Source organism: Episyrphus balteatus, chromosome 2 (genome assembly GCF_945859705.1).
Source record: "Episyrphus balteatus chromosome 2, idEpiBalt1.1, whole genome shotgun sequence".
Lineage (NCBI taxonomy): Eukaryota > Metazoa > Arthropoda > Insecta > Diptera > Syrphidae > Episyrphus > Episyrphus balteatus.
In genome coordinates this window covers 68,645,085-68,663,229 of record NC_079135.1, presented here as the reverse complement: position 1 = coordinate 68,663,229, position 18,145 = coordinate 68,645,085, and the positions used below count along the sequence as shown (strand labels likewise).

The window sequence follows — 18,145 nt, the reverse complement described above, 5'->3', positions numbered from 1 at the left end:
TATAATAAAAAGAAAAAAACAAAAAAAAAAAAAATCTCAGTGTATGTATAAAGGAAATCTATAAAGTTTTGAGATTTTTCATCATCACTCTCTAAATTCGACTGACGAGAAAATATCTAATATCTTTTCTTACGCAGCAAAAAAAATTATATTGTGTGATTATTGTACATCAGTTTTTTTTTTTCATTCGATTCAAATTTTTTCTGACAGAGTGTCTACGATGTCCGTGAAAAAAAGTAATTAAAATAATTGTTCAAATCACATAGCAAGGATTTTTATGTTTTTCAAAATCCCAGGAGGGGATTTGAACATTAAGTGGTTTACTAGTACACCACACTTTCGGTGTCAGAGTGAAGAATTATAAATGCGCGCAATTATTTAAAGCATATTTGCACAACCATCCACATACAGTGAGATGGAGCGATGGTAATTAATCCATCTTATGTAATGATAAAAATAAAGGTTACAAAAAAAAAGAAGGAAAAGTGTATAATATATCGTAATAATTATAGAAATGTTCATATGTGCATACATAAGCAGTACGTTACAGTGGTGTATGTATAAATAAGTGTGTGTTTTTTTTTTTGTATTTGGAGAGATGTGCTTTCTTTCTTCGGTTCGTGTTTTTACTTAAACACGTTATGTAATATCTTTTTGGATAGTGATACTCTTCGATTTTCTTATTCTTCTGGTATGTACATAATTTTATGTATTTTTATTTTATTTTTTTTTTCTTCTTCTATGAATTGTGACACACAAAATACAAACGAATATATATAACTAATTGTTTTATAGTTACAACAACATGTCTGGTCGTTGTCAAAAACACACAAAAAAATTCAAATCCAATTAACGTTTATTTTTGGTAGGTATATTTTGTGGTTAAGTTTGATTTATGTATAAGAAAACTTATATACACAAACACAAAAATTCAATTAAAACAAATTTTTCATGGTCAATTTGGGTATAATTCGAAAAGTCCCTTGCACACAGGTCGATCAACTTATGTCTCTGTACATCAATAATTAAGTCCTTATAATTAAGGATATTTTATGGTGGGGTGGAGCCTATACCTATATTATCTTCTCTCGCCTTTTGTCATTTCCTCATAATACAACCACAATGGGAAGGAGTGCCAAAATGTCATTTGGAACTTCTTTCATCTTTATAGTTAATGAAATTCGTTAGAAATGGGCATCATGTCCGTCAGTCAGTATAAGAACTGAGTTTTATTGCATCCTTCGTCCACCACGTTGGCTGGGTTGTTTATGGGTCCTTTTTCTCTTTTTGTCTTTTGCGACTTTAATGGATATCATCACTTTGTGTGTGGGTACTATCACACTATAGGACACTCTACTCTCAAAGTTTATGAGAGTAAAAGGAGGTTGAAATCTAGATACGGGTCCTTACTGCGACAATAAGAGGTTTTGATAAAATTTGAATTAGCATTTTGGTTGTGTTTAATGTTGGCATTTCAGCAATAGTCGACATTATGGGTCGCTTTTTCTTTTTTTTCATTTCTATTTTTTTTTTTGAGGTTTCTTGTGTACTTAAGTTGAAATCGCTTCGGGAATGTATATACAAATATAGGGTTGTTTTTGATGGTGTTTTAAGGGTTCTTTAATTGTGTGCCGAAGAAAACACATTTTAGTATAAAAGAGATTGTAATAGAAAATAAAATTCATGACCTGGGTAGCCCCGAAATTTGTTCTGCAGGTGATAGGGACAGTAATATTAATGAAGGTATAATAAGATGGATATGAAACATAAGTTTCAATACTTAAAATTTCAAGTTGCTTAGAATTTTTTGAATTATTTATTTTAGTTATTAGATATTCAAAATAATAATGAAAAAAGGATAAGCATTTTAAAAAATTTTTTTTTGTTATTGAAAATTATATAAAAAACGTTTACCAAGGTGAAATTCAAAGTTCAAAAGTTAGGTAAATCGAATCAGTTGTTCTTTTTAACTTATTTTCCCAAACAACTTTACATACTTAAATCCTTTTAATTTTTTTTTTGAAGATTTTATGATTCCGATCCCAAAAGGATTACTTTCCCACATGTCTGGCCCACATTATTTATCTGCCTGTGGAAATTGCTGACTCAAATATAAAAACAAATACAACGGAATCTTGCATTTTCTTTTAATATTTTCGTTTCACAACCCCTTCTGCGCAGGAAATGCAATGCGTAAGCTCACCAGTTTGTTTTACATTATGTTTACCCTTTTGCAAATTATATTCGCCCTTTGCAAAATGAATTCACCATTCTGCATATTAAGCTCATTCCTTTTGTAAATCTCACCTTTTTTGAATTTTCAAAGTTTTTAAATATAGGTAAAATTCATTCACAAGACGCGATTATGAGATCTTAAAAAACTACAACTCTAATTCTTTTTATATGAACTAGAATTTATTAAAACCCGTTCAGTTATAACCGAGATAGTTGGGAATTAAATATCTAGATCTTGGCCGCTTTTTCCAGCTGATATTATTATTTTTACAAGTTTAAGTACTGCTTACCGTTTTCAAACTTTGATGTAACTTATTAAATAATTTGAAAGGACACAGAAAGGCTAAGAATAGAATAATTGGCATTAATATTTTGTCATTAATAAAATATTACGCATACGCCACAGTGACCTTGAAAGTTCGTTCTAATTGAAGCACTTAAATAATGACTTTGAAAATTAGATCGCATTTTCCTAAGTAGTGTTCTAAGATATCACAAGTAAAGAAAACGTAGTGAAGTTTCTACTCACTAAACCGTGTTGTAAAAAATCATTAAACAAAGTGGAGTAAATTGTTGGAAACTGACAGAGCTTTTTATTTATTTACTTGTCTGATAAACATAAACAGTACAAATACTTTGTTGTTTTTTGTAAATGTACAAATTAAAATTATTTCAATTTTAAACCCACTGCCAATATGTCACAGCTATTTTTGGATCTTATAAAAAAAAAACGACAACAAAAATAATTTTTTTAGAGATAGGTAGGTATTCTTGGCAAATAATTTTAAAAATATCTGTAAAAGGCTTTTTTTCTCACACCAGAAAAAGAGAATGACTGTGTTGAGCTTCAAAAAACTATTAATTTATTACGTCAATGCAAACAATCTGAAGTTAAACTCCGAATTTTTTGAAATTTAATACACAAAAGTTAAAACAAAAGAAAAAAATCTACCAGACGAAAACATTTATTTTTAATATTAAAATATTTAAGTCAAGCTTATTTTATTTTATTTTTATGTAGTTTTGCTGCTGCATGTTTAAAAATTTAAAAATCCTGACACAGAGAAAGTAATTCTTTTTCTTAATAAAATTTTGAGCTTGCTTTGTGAACAAATTTTCAACGATGGCTTTTCTTAAAATTCGAAATATATTATTCAAACATTAAAATCAAACAAACAATGATCTCCATATATTTTTTTAAATAAAAAATAAATATGTACAGGGTGTCCCAAAAGTAATGGATCAAACCAAATATGATGATAGGCCAACTTTAGGGCTCTCAGAATTTGGTAACTTGTTCATCCCAAATCCTTACGGTTTTCGATTTAATGCAGTTTTTGTGAAATTTCGAAAAATCCCGACTTTGCAACAGTATTTTGCTTCTTCCGCTGATAATTGATTTTTGTTTTTCACAATTCTTTCACTAAAACATTGCCTAATAATAAGAAATAATTAATTAATCAAAATATTTTTTATTTCATAAGCCATTTTGCTGCAAATTAATTAACAGTTCCATGTTTTATAAAAACTCAATTTCTTTCTTTTATTTCAGAGCAACAGCCTGAAAAAAATTGGTATGGTGTAGCACTGGTTTATTATCTTGAAAACTTGTCGTGTTATTGCAGTTTTCAAAAATGTATAAAAGTTTCTAAAGTTGAATTTAGAACTGAAGATATTACAATTTAAAAGCAACAAAACAGGGCTTTTCAGAGAAAAATAAACACAGTTTCTCGAGTGTTGTTTGTTTATTTCTTTTTGAACAAAAGACTCGATTTTTGTTTGTTATTTTGCTCTGAAAACGTCTGTTTTTTTGCATTCAAATTTTAATATCTTTCATTTTTGAAAACTGCTATAACACGGCAAGTTTTCAAAATAATAAACCAGTGCCACACTATACAAATTTTTTTCAGGCTGTTGCTCTGAAATAAAAGAATGAAATTGAGTTTTTATAAAATATGGAACTGTTAATTAATTTGCAGCAAAATGGCGTATGAAATAGAAAATATTTTGATTAGTTAATTATTTCTTATTATTAAGCAATGTTTTAGTGAAAGAATTGTAAAAAACAAAAATCAATTATGAGCAGAGGAAGCAAAATACTGTTGCAAAGTCGGGATTTTTCGAAATTTCATAAAAACTGCATTAAATCGAAAACCGTAAGGATTTGGAATGAACAAGTTACAAAATTCTGAGAGCCCTAAAGTTGGCCTATCATCATATTTGGTTTGATCCATTACTTTTGGGACACCCTGTATATATGAAGCTCAATGAACACCTCTGTTGAAGTTGTTTTTTCCAATCGTTGTTATTAAGAATTCGATTTTTTAAGAAACAAATTTAAAACTTGAAACCGTAATCGAAAAACACTTTTGTACGCATAAGGCTATCTCTTCGAAATAAAAAAAAAATAATTGATTTAACTATAAAAATTGGTTTGCGTCCATCTGTACATGAAGCCGCAGCGTAAACGGATGGAGAGATTCTCTTGAAATCTGATACAAATGTTATTTTTGGTTGAATGGTTACTTAATCTATAAGTACTTCGAACTGCAAGAGAACCTACGTGCAACCCAGTCGTCTATTTTATTTCTAAATGACGTTCCTTGTTTTGAACTCTAAAATCTAAATCAGTTTGAGTGAAGATTGAGTCAAAAGCAGTAATCAGAAATCACTTTAAGAGAGACAGGTATTTAGAAAAATAAATAGGGGAGAGTGGGGCAGTTTTGAACACGGGGCACATTTGAACACTGCATATAAAATTTTAGTATATCAATCTTTTTTAGAAGTATTTCGATATTTGAACCCGTCAACACGATATCCATAAATGTCAATGACTTTCCATCTTTATCTCGGCTGACTTTCAGATTTATAGGTGGAAGGTGATTTTTATAGTGATTTTGCATTATATCAGTTTTTTAGTTGTAAGAGTTTAAAAAAAAATTGGTACGTGATTTCAAAACGCAATACAATTTTTGTTAATGGTTAATGAATTTTAAACTAATTGACGGTGAATTTTTGAATGAATATATTAATGTTAAATATTTATTGAACATTTATTGTCGTTGACACAGTTGGGGCAGTTTTGAACAAGTATGGTGGTGCACTTTTGAACATGTTCAAAACCGCCCGAGCAGTTTGTATCAGACATTTTGAGGACACTTGAATGTGTTTTATTTAATAAATCGTAATGTTCTTATAAAAAAAAAAAATAATGAAACTAGCATTTGTGGGCAAAATTAAAGAAAAAATGGAAATATGTACAACAATAATTGAAGATTAAAAAAAAAGCCTGAATTCTTCAAGTTCTGCTAGACTGTTCTCGATGAGAACTCGATTATATACCGCTTAAGCGTTATAGAAATTAAAGTCAAGCTACCTACACCAATTAATGTAATTGTTAACATTTGGATTTAATGTCTAGAAATATATCTATATATATTGAAAATAAATCTATTTTACTCTGAGAAGCATAAATGGTATGAATACCATTTTTCTAAAATATATTTTAAATGAATTTTTCTTGGTTTTTGTTTTTCTTTTGAACTTATAAATGTGATAAACTGATAACTATAGTTTAAATTTTAATGTTATTTTTTCTGAGTTTTTATTATTTGTTGTTTAATTGAATATGATATAATAATCAATTTGGAGTTTTTGTATGTTCTTATTAAAAAACTAATAAAAAGTTAAGTATTATTTATTCATTACAACGAAACTAATACTGCTGTTCAAAAGTGCCCCTTCCATGTTCAAAACTGCCCCCTAAAATGGGGCACTTTTGAACATAGAAGCATATATTTTTAAAACATCAAAATTCAATATAAATAATTTGTTTAACTAACCAAATGTTCTTTGAAATCGAAGTTCAATGTTACTGTTCAATGTTAGTAAACTTTACAGATCAAGAAAACGAACATATTTCGTTCAAGCAGTGGCGAAAGCAAAAAGTGTTCAAATGTGCCCCACTCTCCCCTACAAAATAGAAAAAAAAAAAAAAAATATATAAACAACGACAACACTTTCCTTTTTGCTATGTAAAAAAAGCTATAAGCCAATGTTGTTTTGATGAAAAGTTTATGAAAAATTAAATTTCCAGTTAAAAGCTTTTTGAATTAAAAAATAAATCTTTTTAAACTGATTTTTGTTCAAAACCTTCTTCAAAACCAAATTTATTCACACTCCATTTTATTTAAAGTCATCATTTTCGTATGTAAATTTTAATTGCAAATTTAAATATAATGGAGAGATAATGAATTGGGGCTTAGTACTACTTTTTTTTTTTAATTTAATGCTATTATTAAATTTAGGTAAAATACAAAACAACAGATGCTTGGATTTCTTCTGGTTTTTTGAAGAAAATAATTAAAATCAAATTATTTTTTTTTCTGTCTTGGTTTACCAAATCTGGATTTAATTGATAATGAAATGAAATCTTCATATTTGCTAGATGTTTTGTTCAGCTTCGAGAAAAAAGTTTTTCGTAAATGTATGCAATACTTTGAAAAATAAAAAAAATCTAAAAAAGAGTACGTTTTTTATAAATTTAGAACAAATTTTATCAAATCAAAAATAGTCAAGAATTTTTTTTTTTATTTTTTAGGTGGTACAAAGTTTGGAAATTATTTCTGTAGTGATTGAGATATAATTTTGTTAAAGTTAAGAATGAATGATTTAAAAAAAAAAAAAAAAAACATACATATTTGATAAACATTACATCATGTTATGTTATAGTAAAACAGGATTATATTTAAAATGTTCAAAATTAAATAAGACATTTATAATTGGTTAGGCTAGGTCATCCTTAACCGACTCCTTAACTATATATGAAATCCTAGAAAAAAACAAGCTCCTCTATTTAAATACAATTTAAACAATCACCATATAAAAGGTCATACACTTTTAAATCAATAAAGAAAACAATATCTTTAAACTTTCTTGTAGACCGATGATATTGATTGTTATTGTTTCTTTGTGCGATATTATAAACAGTTTAAGCTGCTAGAATTCGGCTAGACAATGTCAAACAATGTCTATGTAGACACTCAACTTTCTAGTGGGGTATCTCAAATCAATAATTTATCTTTATCTTTTGAAGATCTCGACATGAAAGCGAAGACAATAACAGTTTATATCACACACAAGCAGCATTTATTAAATATTGATATATGAGTATGACCATCTTTGGATTCGAAATTCAGTTAAATTATGAATTGAAATGCCAACAATTTCAAGCAGATTTTTTTTAGCTTAGAGTAAGACTCGCAAAATATGAATATTTCAAATAAAAACGTATACAAATAAAATAGTTTAGGTACTATGAAAAAACAAAAGATAATTAACCCTTGGTCACACTCTACTTTTTCTTGCAATACTTACTACACCTCAAAGCAAACCAATCCAATGATTAATTAAAACAAATTGAATTGTTGATTACATCTCAATAGTTCAGTGTACCGTATTATAAACTGCATCAATAAAAGCGCCTTGAAAATGTTTCTTCTACCTCTTGACATAGATTATACGTTTTGTGAATGGGGTTTTCTTTTATTTGTAAATCATCTATTTCTATGTATGTTATATGTATGTATATGGTGAAAGTGAAATAATTGCGAAGAAAAATAAAGCCATACAAAGGTTAAGAACTTATTTCATATAAACGAGGGAAGATATTCCTTACTGAAATTCACCTGATGTATGTTGTGTACAAGGCACTTGAAAAATCCTTTTTTTCTTTTATTTGTCAAGTTTATTTTTGGTTAACAGATGTATGCATATGATGAATGCATGATGATGATGACATTTGACAAAACGAGGTGAGTTTTGTGGTGTTCAAAACTTAAATGTGACTAAACCCTGAGTTCAGAGGAGAGTATTTATCCTTTTGTGTGGTTTTGTGTTTGTTTATCTTAATTTAAGATAACCAGGTATGGACTTGGACAACTAAGTGCCCCCAGGTAATTATAAAAAACTCAATGTAAGATAATTTAATTACATAATTTAGTTATTAAGAAAATATACAATTATTAGGATTCTGTATGGAATGTTTTTGTTTCTATAGAAACACTATCCCTTCCTGAAAGTGTCAAGGGGCTAAGAATCTTCATGAGATGGAAAAATGATTTTAGGAGAAATTTTACATTATTAAGATCAATTACACTGTGCTCGAAAATGGAACTTTTTTTTTCCGACAGAGGGCTCTCATATCTACTAAAGATAATTCGAGTATGCTGAACACGATGGCGTTCTTAGTTTTTCTGGATTAGGTCAAATAAGAAAGATTTTTGCGTTTGAAATTTTGTTTGCACATGCCAAAACTGAGGGTATAAAACACCATATATTTTCCAATTTTTGATTTTTATCAATGAAAAATGATGGAAAATCTATTTTTTCGCAAGTATTATTCGTAAAAGAAGTTATTTGAAAAAAAAAAATCTGCCGAATGACATTTTAAATCATTATTTTATGGCAAAAAAACGTCAATTTTTTTCAATTTTTCTGATATTTTTCGTATTAGGTACTTAAATTTAAATGCAGCACTAGGTGGCAACGATTTGATGTTGTATTTCAGGATAGAATATGGCTTTGTTTACAAATACGAATAGGCAGTTCCTACCTATCTACAATATTGGTTAAGCTTAAGAGTGAAAAAGTAGCAGTAAAACACTGTTTTTTTTTTTTTAATTTTTAAGTTTATAAAATAAAAAAATTACAAAAAGTTTAAATGCAATACATATGTAGGGGAAGTGGGGGCAAAACGCCTATGGGCTCAAGTAGCATAAAAACCCGCTTAAGAGAAACCCTCTTAAGAAAAAAACCCGCTTATCTGAAACACGTTTCTGATCTTTAAATATTTTCTTCAGTTAAACGGGGACTGTGACAAATATATTATGTGTTGTGTATGTAAGCTCATATAATGCAGATGGAAGTAATAGTAAATATGTTTTAATTTTAAAACAAATTGAAAGAAAAATGATTTTTTGAACTTAAACAAAAATTAAATAAAAATATTGATACCATGCCTGATTTTTTAATTAAATACCTACATCTACATATGTATAATATTCCAGAGTACTAACACATACAAGGTGTGTACAAAAAATTGTTGAGTTTTCGCATACATTTGTACCTTTATAGTTAAAAAATGTAAGAAAAATTGAAGAAAAATCGACGTTTTTTTGCCAAAAAATAATGATTTAAATAGTTATTTGACAGATTTTTTTTCAAATAACTATTTTTACGAATAATACTTCCAAAAAAATAGATTTTCCATCATTTTTTTATCGATAAAAATCAAAAATTGGAAAATATATGGTGTTTTATACCCTCAGTTTTGGCATGTGCAAACAAAATTTCAAACGCAAAAATCTTTCTTATTTGACCTAATCCAGAAAAACTAAGAACGCCATCGTGTTCAGCATACTCGAATTATCTTTAGTAGACATAAGAGCCCTCTGTCGGTTTTTTGAACTATCACAGTGTTATTATTAATGTTAACAAATGTGCAAGTATACTTTTAAGGAAGGTTATTTCTTTACCTTCAATAATAGGCTAACAAAGCAGGTCCATATCCTTGAATTTTTGTTTTTTTTTTAGTCCAAGGTCAAAATTTTGGTTTAAGTTTTTTCAAGTTGATAAACAACAATATTATATTTTGTACATGCTTGCCTACTTAGGAGTTTGTCTTAAGGTTTTCAGATCTATTTAGTTCCTTCCTTATTTGCTTCTGCGTGGTTATGCTTGCGGTTTTCCTTATCAGATATACATTTTAGATTCGTCACAATTTTTTTGTGTGAACGTGTTGGAGTGGTTATTTTTGGTTCCAACGGAATCGTTGTCGAAAGCGTTTGTCTAGCACTTCTTTTTATAATATTTTCTATGGATTCCTTGCTCGCTCAACAAATACACGATTAGATATAGGGGGCAGTGAAATTACTGATTCCTTGGGATGGCAAGTATAGTTTTTCAAGTGCGACTAACAGCCTAGAATTGACATTTGATTTCAACAGTTGAATTTTTGTCCTCCTACATAAGCTGAGAAAAATGTTACACCATATTTTGAAGATCATTCAAAACATAGAATTTTACCTTTCTGATACCTACAACTCTCTATATGTACCTATATGTTTTCTTGTTTCCGCATTTTGAAGGGATTGTTTTTTTTTTAGGCAATGAAAGTTCGTTTCATATTTTTCTATCGATTAAAAAAAATTAATTTCCAAAGTTTGAATTGACGGAAAATTGAAGTTGAAAGAAATAGAAAAACGATTCTATGTGAAAAAAATTATAGCCAACTAATTTTCGAAGAAATACACTGAGAGAAAAAACAACTTGAAATCAACGAAAACCAATTTTATTTTAACTATTTTTCGTAATCATTTTGCGTTGAAGACGATTATTTCAAAATCAAAGTAGAACGACATTAGTTCAAAGTTTTAATCATATAACATTTTACTGTGGAAAATTAGTGTGATAAACTGCAACTAAAGTCTGATTAAAAATTTCAAAACTTGTTTAAATTGTTATATATTAAATTTTACATTGGATTTTTCCCTCAGTGTACCACGGCACTTAAATCTAAGTCTTTTTATTTTTTGAATTCCCATTTTAACTTATCTAATCAGGGTTGCTTGTATCAATTTTTTTTTATTTCAAAATTGAAATTATTTCCCACGGGAAATGGGACGGTCTTAAAATTTTTTAAGGATCTTTAACTATGGTTACAATGCTTGGTCCGCATTGACGCACAGTCCAGCACAGTTATAAATAAGGATAAATTAACAAATTTTAACCAGTAAGAATATCATTCGATTATAAATAGGTTATTAATTAGGGTCAGAGTTTCAAAGCATCTTTATAAAGCCAACTGCAAAAAGAAAAACCGGGAAAGTTCCATATATCTACCTACTTGAAATATTGCTACCAGTAAGATAGCAAGTTCTAAAAAACTGCCGCATACACAAATTTACTGGCTTATATTGTAAAGTGCTACCATTGAAAAGTTTTTACATCTGTCACAGTCTATTTTTTTTATAAATAGAAAACACGGCGTCACTATTTTAAAGTATCAAAAAATTCCACTTATGTTTCCTCTTTTCTTTGACAACACACACTTTTATCTACAGTACCTGCATTTGGTTTCGATTGCTCGAAAAAGTATTAGTCAAAAACTAAAAAAAAAATGCTTATCCTTCTCAGAACTCCCAGTTTGGCAATTTTGTGTCTTTTTCTATAGGTATTGATAATGCATTTTTATAATAAAAAAAAACAATCCGTTGCAAATTAAATACGCAATTAGGTAGCATGCAGGAACTTGGTCGTATGAAAAAAGGTTTTAAAGTAAAATATGTCTATGCTAGTCCAAATTAGTAGTATACCATTGATTTATTTAAAGGGTTTAATTTTAACCAATCGAAATGTTATACGGGAAGAGTCTACATAAATAGTTTTTTTTTCAAAAACCCGAAAGACCATACATATTTCGTTAGAATGACTAAAAATGCTAAGTTCGTCAAATTTAATAGATATCGTTAAAGCTGTTTTTGAGAAAACTGCGTTGCCACGAAAAGTTGTATGGGGGGTATGTGTTTGAGAAGAGATTAGAAAGTAAAAAACGGGTGATCTACATATACCAAATACGAAGATAGCTCATTCTTGATACAAAAAAAAGCACGTAAAGAAGTATAATTTCAATAGCGATAAAAATATAGTGCCAAAGTTATTAAAGGCAGTTTAAAAACGCTTTATTTCTCCGAATACATATTTTGTCACTTGGCTCAGTAGGTATACATCTGTTAGCCGCTCATTCCCGTATGTACCCTTATTTTTCCAATTCTTTTGGAAAGCCTGGGCCCCTTACACATACAGTCTGACTGATAGACTGACAGACTAAAAAACTTAAGGATTGTTTTTCGATTTTCTAATTTTAATTTAGTTGAAAAAGATAAAAACCAATAAAATTTTGTTAATTCGCTCCTGTACAAGAAAAAAACAAAATGTGTTGATTGTATGTGTATACGTGTTATGCCTTTGTTGAGTATGTAAAATTCAAGTTGATGCTCTAAAACGTATACCAAAACCTAACTATGTAAGTACATCAAGATGATAAAGAGCTCACCAAGACCTTTGATGTCAGAGAATAAGCTTAGAACACATGATACACAGTGTCTTGTGATTCTGAACACATTTCACAAGATTGATTTTAAAGCTTGCCAAATACCAACAATTCAGAAAATAATTGCAACACTATACTGCTGAGGGCTTTAAAAGTTTAAAAATTATGAGTGATGAAAAGGCACATAAAACTGATATGCCTGATAATTAAAAAAAAAAAAAAATTATACAAGATGTAAAATGTTTCAACTTTTTTTGAAGTTCAATCAAACACACACAAGAAAATTTAAGATGTTGTTGATGAGTATTTTGTTTTTGTTGTTTTGGTAAGAATACAAGTACACAGCTGATAGTTTGGATACGTTCTTTCAAAAATTGCAAACGAAATGAAACTTTTCTTTATTATTTGCTTTAATGTTGATTTTTTTGAACTCTAATGTGTTATAATTGCAATTTTTCTTTGGAGATGGTACAGGGTTCTTATGACAAAAGCCATAATTTAGTTCTACCATTTACACATGTGCGATTAGATGGGATTTAATAGCCAAGTGACTTCGTGCGTTCCATTGAAAATGTCTAATTATTATGTACTCCAGATTTTTATTCGGTGCACGTTCTCATCATAGTCAGGGAAAAATACACGCTTTAACTTTTGGAATATTAATTTAAAAGGAAATTAGTTATGGAATAGCAGTAATTTGGTTCAAAGAAAATTAGGCAAGCGATTAAGTTAATTTCTGACTTTTCTGAATTAATGACTTGATTTTTTTTTGGGAAAATAATGCTTTAGGCTGTTTCTACATAAAGTTTAAACGAATGTTGAGCTTAAAGTTGGTAAAGTTACCAAATGTTTTTAAGGTACTTTTTTCGCTTTTTTTCAAAGACCCAATACTTAATACTATTTCAAATTAATTTGGTTCAAAGAAAATTAGGCAAGCGATTAAGTTAATTTCTGACTTTTAGGAATTAATGACTTGATTTTTTTTTGGGAAAAGAATGCTTTAGGCTGTTTCTACATAAAGTTTAAACGAATGTTGAGCTTAAAGTTGGTAATGTTACCAAATGTTTTTAAGGTACTTTTTTTCAAAGAAGTTGCTAAAAAACCAATATTTAATACTATTTCAAAGTATTGTGTAAAACAGTAATTATGTAGAATTTTACGACATCTATTTAATTAATATTTAATTTTGTAGCTAAATAAATAAATAAATACTCAAGTATAAAAATATTAACAATGCAGCTATTGAATGAAACACGGGAAATATGACTTCAATCATGAAATTATATATGCAAATAACTGATAGTTGTTCAAGGAAAGAATAATTCCAAAATTCGTATTTTTCATAAAAACCGTCCTCGGTCCTATAAGACTATTAACTAGAGATAAGCAGACGGTGCACACTGGGGAAATTTGTATGGGAGTGCGGAAAAAATTAAATAAAAACTGAACCACTGAATAGATTTGGATGAAATTTTCAGGGATGACAGTTTTCGTCGTATGAAATTATTATTATTCATTTCCGCCCACTGCCACGTCCTTTTAAAAAAATTTGTGAGAGTAATAAAGAATTCCGATTCTCAAATTACTTGTACTTATAGCATTTTTTTAAAATTTTTTTCTATTATTGGAACCACCTCACCGATTTTAAATACATAAAATGGAAAAGAATAACTCATAGTAGGTACTGTTGTCGAGGTCCACGTCCAAGCAAAATAAAAAACCCAAATTATAGTTAAAAATTATTAAAAAAAAACACTTTTTTCATTTTTTATACAAATTTTTCAAAAGTTTATTCTTTTAAGAGAGCCATTTTTTCCTCAATTAAATGACTCTGATTCTTCTTAATAAAGGAAGGGGTCAGATGATCTGTATTTTTCAATAATAATTTCAATTTAAATCTTGAGACATTCCATTAGATTTCTGCTTAGATCTTCGCATGAAATGCTTAAAATTCCCATTATTAATAAAATGTATAATAATAAGACGCATAATCCCTTTTCACTCGTTTTAAATTTGAATAGTTATCAATATATTATGTACATACATTTCAGTTACATATAACGAAAATTAATTTTTCTGAGCCAAGTTCAAAAAATCAAATGTAATTTTATTGTAGTAGATTTGTAAAAAAATGTGTTACGAATTAATTTTATTTTCTCTATTTGTCTTTTCGGATAAGAATTTCAAGCTTGCAGCCAAAAAAAACAAAAATCTGATTTTTTACTTTTCAATTTTCTCGAAAACTAGAAGGCATAGAAACATATGGTTTTCAGTGTTTGGTAAGGAATTAATTAAGGCAGTGTTCTTCATCATTCAAACTGAATTCAAATCCCCAGCCTTGTCAAAAATAGTATTAGATATGTTTTTTTAAATTTTTTTTTTCAAAATTTTTACTTTGAAATCGATTATTTCAAAAACAATTCACTTAAAGAACTTAATTTAAAAGCTCAAATTAAGCCTAATATTTTGGCTTTTAAAAAAAGTATCATTTATAACTGTAAGTGTTACCATTGATTTTTAATATTTTTTTGTTATTTTAAGTAATTTTTAAGAAAATGATTTTTGCGACCAAATGAAGTTTTCAATTGCCAATAAAAAACGCAGTGGCACCTGGTGGCACCCAAATTTGGCCTTCATCGAAAGGGAATTTTATAAGGAAAAAGTTTTAATAGTCTCTAACTGTAGGCAAGTGTAGCTAAAATAATATATACAAAAATATGAAAAAATCAAGCCATTTTTTTCTCTTTTCTTTAAATAATTATATAAAATAATTAACATCTTTAAAATTAATAATTTCTTCGATTTACAATAGACAAACGATGGCTTCTTTACGGAAAAATAAAAGTGTATGAGTCGGATCAAGCTAAAAAAATTACACAGCTTTAATTTGAGGGTATTTTCACTTCGTTTTTTATACTTTCAACAACTTGTCCCTTTACAAAGCTCTGAAAAGTAAACTACAAGTCCGATTTTAGTAATTCTTTCTGATTTTGATTCAGATTTTATTCTAGAATTTAGAAATACTATTGAAATATTCTCCGAGGAACTTTAAATTTTGGACTTTTTTCCGCAAAATCCCCAGTGTGCGGTGTTTATCATTATCGCTAGAAAAATTAATAGAGGCATCTTATGTAGACATCGACTCTTCTGGTAACTACATAGTTTCGGGTAATTTAGACTGGGTGTATTTTGGGGAATCTCCACAAACAGGAGACTTTCCGAGTTTTCTGACCGGGTTTGGTACGGGGAAATGATATTACAGAGTCCTTGGTTTGCATCCTTGTGCAACTGCATTCTTATGATTGTTGTCGTTGATAAGCAGTTTCCGATTTGGAAGTAAAAACATCCGAAATAAATGAATTAGATTATCGGAAAACTGAATTTTGGTAGAGCTTATGTATATGAATTTGCAATTATATTATGAAATAGCAATTATTGAGATTTTACCTGTTTCTATTGACTTCTTAGTGTTAGTTTTATCAATGATGTGTTGTATTTCTTTGGAGTAGAAAACTCTATGCTGTAAAAGCCAGATTCAGCAAACACAATCGAGCCAATGATCCCGTTCACTGGCTGGATTGTGTTTGCTGAATCTGGCTTTTTCGTGATATGATTGCGTTCGCTAAATAGATAACCCTACTTCTTCAAGGAATCCTGGGTCCATCGGTACATATGCTTGGAAACGGGTTTCAAAGTAGTCTGTGAAGGTTTATGCCTTGTCCTCACTGGATGTTACCTCGCCGTTAGTGGTAGTGATGGATTTTGACATTGAAGGCCTACTTCCGACAGTTCCTGAAGGCGTCTATTTCTGATTTCATGGCCTGGAGTCTCTTCTGATATTGGACATCATTGAAGGGCCATAAGGAGTTCCTAAACATGATGTTTGTACGTTTGAGTTCAATCAGCAAAGCCTATGTAGACTCTTTCTTAGGTGAATGTTCACGAAAAGGTGTTGATATTGTCCTGGGAAATCTTTTGTTGCTTCTGGTTCTGAAATGCACCGAAGACAGTTTCCTCTAGATGGAGGCTTGGGCTGTCATACTCTGAGTAAAGTAAGTTCCTTTGTGGCTGTAGATAAAACGATCCATTCGTCGACATCTTTTTGTAATTAAGTAGCATCAAATTTGAGGTAATTGATCAATTCTTCAGATATACTTGTGGTAAAAATATTTATGGTGTTGAAGGTTTATAGACAGTAATACAGCTTCATGGTCCGAGTCAAAATAAAGAAAAAATTATAAGATTTATCTATAGTTCTCATCAATGAAGAATGTCTTATAATTTTTCCTTATTGTTTTAAAATTTGCATTTGTAGGATTTTGCGAAGAAAAAAAAAATAAACTGCGATCGTTCCGGGAATCGAATTTGTGAGTTAAAGTAATTAGTTGCACACCCTACTACCTGAGCTACCTAGCTTTTCAAATATTGGTCACAATTTTTGTTCTAGTCTCAAGTTAAGAAATTTATGAATTTTTTTGCTAAACTTTTTAAAAGATTTTCTAGGTAGGGTAGAAGGGGGAGCATTTGCCAGTGGGGTACCTTTGCCAGTCCAGGTTTTTTTCCAAGCCAACAGAATATTAAATACAGAAAAATCATTTTGTGTTGCACATTTATGATTGAAAACTTTGCACAAAGTTTGACAGCTTTTGGCTGGAGACGAAATAAATTAGACGCTTGTGTTAGTTTTTTAATGTTGAGAACCAAAATACGAAGGTACATAACCGTCGTAAATTGTAAGTATTTGTCGTGTTAAATTACTTTTTGATACAAATATCTTTTCAAAATTATGTGTACTATGCTGTGTAGAAGCGATTTTTTTACTGTTTAACTTATAAAAAAGTTATAAGTAAATTTTTGAAAGATTAGCTTGTGGGGTGCATTTGCCATTCGTTTTTGGGTAGGTTTTGCTCTGGCAAATGCACCCCATGGGGTACATTTGCCAGAAGCAAGCTTCCTCAAAAGAGGATGGCAGAATCCTTTAAAATCAGTCCCTTCTTCGTATTTTCAGCTAAAAAGAAGTTTTGTTTATGAATATTGGTTTTATTTGTATTAACTTTGATATTTAGGTAACTGGCAATCCCTCCCCACCCCCGTGGCAAAGCCTCCCACCTGGGGAGGCTTTGCCACATCACTTTTCATTTTTTTGAATAAATTATTAGAGCCCCCGCACACTACAAACTTTCTATCGGCCGACAGTTTAGTCGGTCTCTTAATCAGTATCAAAATGTATGAAAGTGAGCACACTACATCGATTAAGTATCGGCCGATCAAAAAGTTTGTTTGATCGAAAAAAAAGTTTGTTTTGCTACACAATTGCCTTCAAACTAAAATATTTCCTAGCGACCCGACTGTTTAGTCGGTTGCCTGTGCGCACACTAGGAGCCCAACCCGACTAAACTATCGGCCGATAGAAAGTCTGTAGTGTGCGGGGGCTCTTAAAAATAGAAAAAATTAATATATCAAGATGAAAAAAATATTTAAGTGAAGATAATAAAGTCAATAATAATATCAGATATAAAAAAATTAAAAGAAACGTAAAAACTTTGCGTTAAGTCAATTTTCCTAAATCCTGGCAAATCCTCCCCCTTCTACCCTACATACATATATAGAAATAATAAGAAATCTCTATGAAAAAATCTTAATTATCAATCATTTGTATTTCCTTGTGAAACAGCTTAGGTAATAAGTGAATCCTATATTATTTTATAGTACTTACTATCTTTCTCTGTATCGCTTCGAATCATTTAAGACCGAAAAAAATCACATCACTAGCGTAAGTTAAAAGTTTGTTGTGAAGAT

General features: G+C 29.5%; 1 protein-coding gene and 1 long non-coding RNA gene across 3 annotated transcripts in view; one reads left to right on the top strand and one right to left on the bottom strand.

Moving 5' to 3' along the window:
* The first annotated feature begins 476 nt into the window (after nucleotides 1–476).
* The window catches only part of LOC129908169 (uncharacterized), a 94,600-nt gene continuing 76,931 nt past the window's right edge, over nucleotides 477–18,145 (top strand). For both annotated transcript variants that reach the window (XM_055984512.1, XM_055984503.1), the window contains exon 1: nucleotides 477–691. The gene's annotated coding sequence lies outside the window, so the exon portion shown is untranslated. The remainder of the gene's footprint in view (nucleotides 692–18,145) is intronic.
* On the bottom strand, nucleotides 8,861–10,965 carry LOC129908170 (uncharacterized). Its single transcript, XR_008771229.1, has 2 exons — nucleotides 10,321–10,965; nucleotides 8,861–10,266 (listed from the first exon to the last, which is right to left on the bottom strand). It is a non-coding gene; the product is annotated as an uncharacterized LOC129908170 (long non-coding RNA).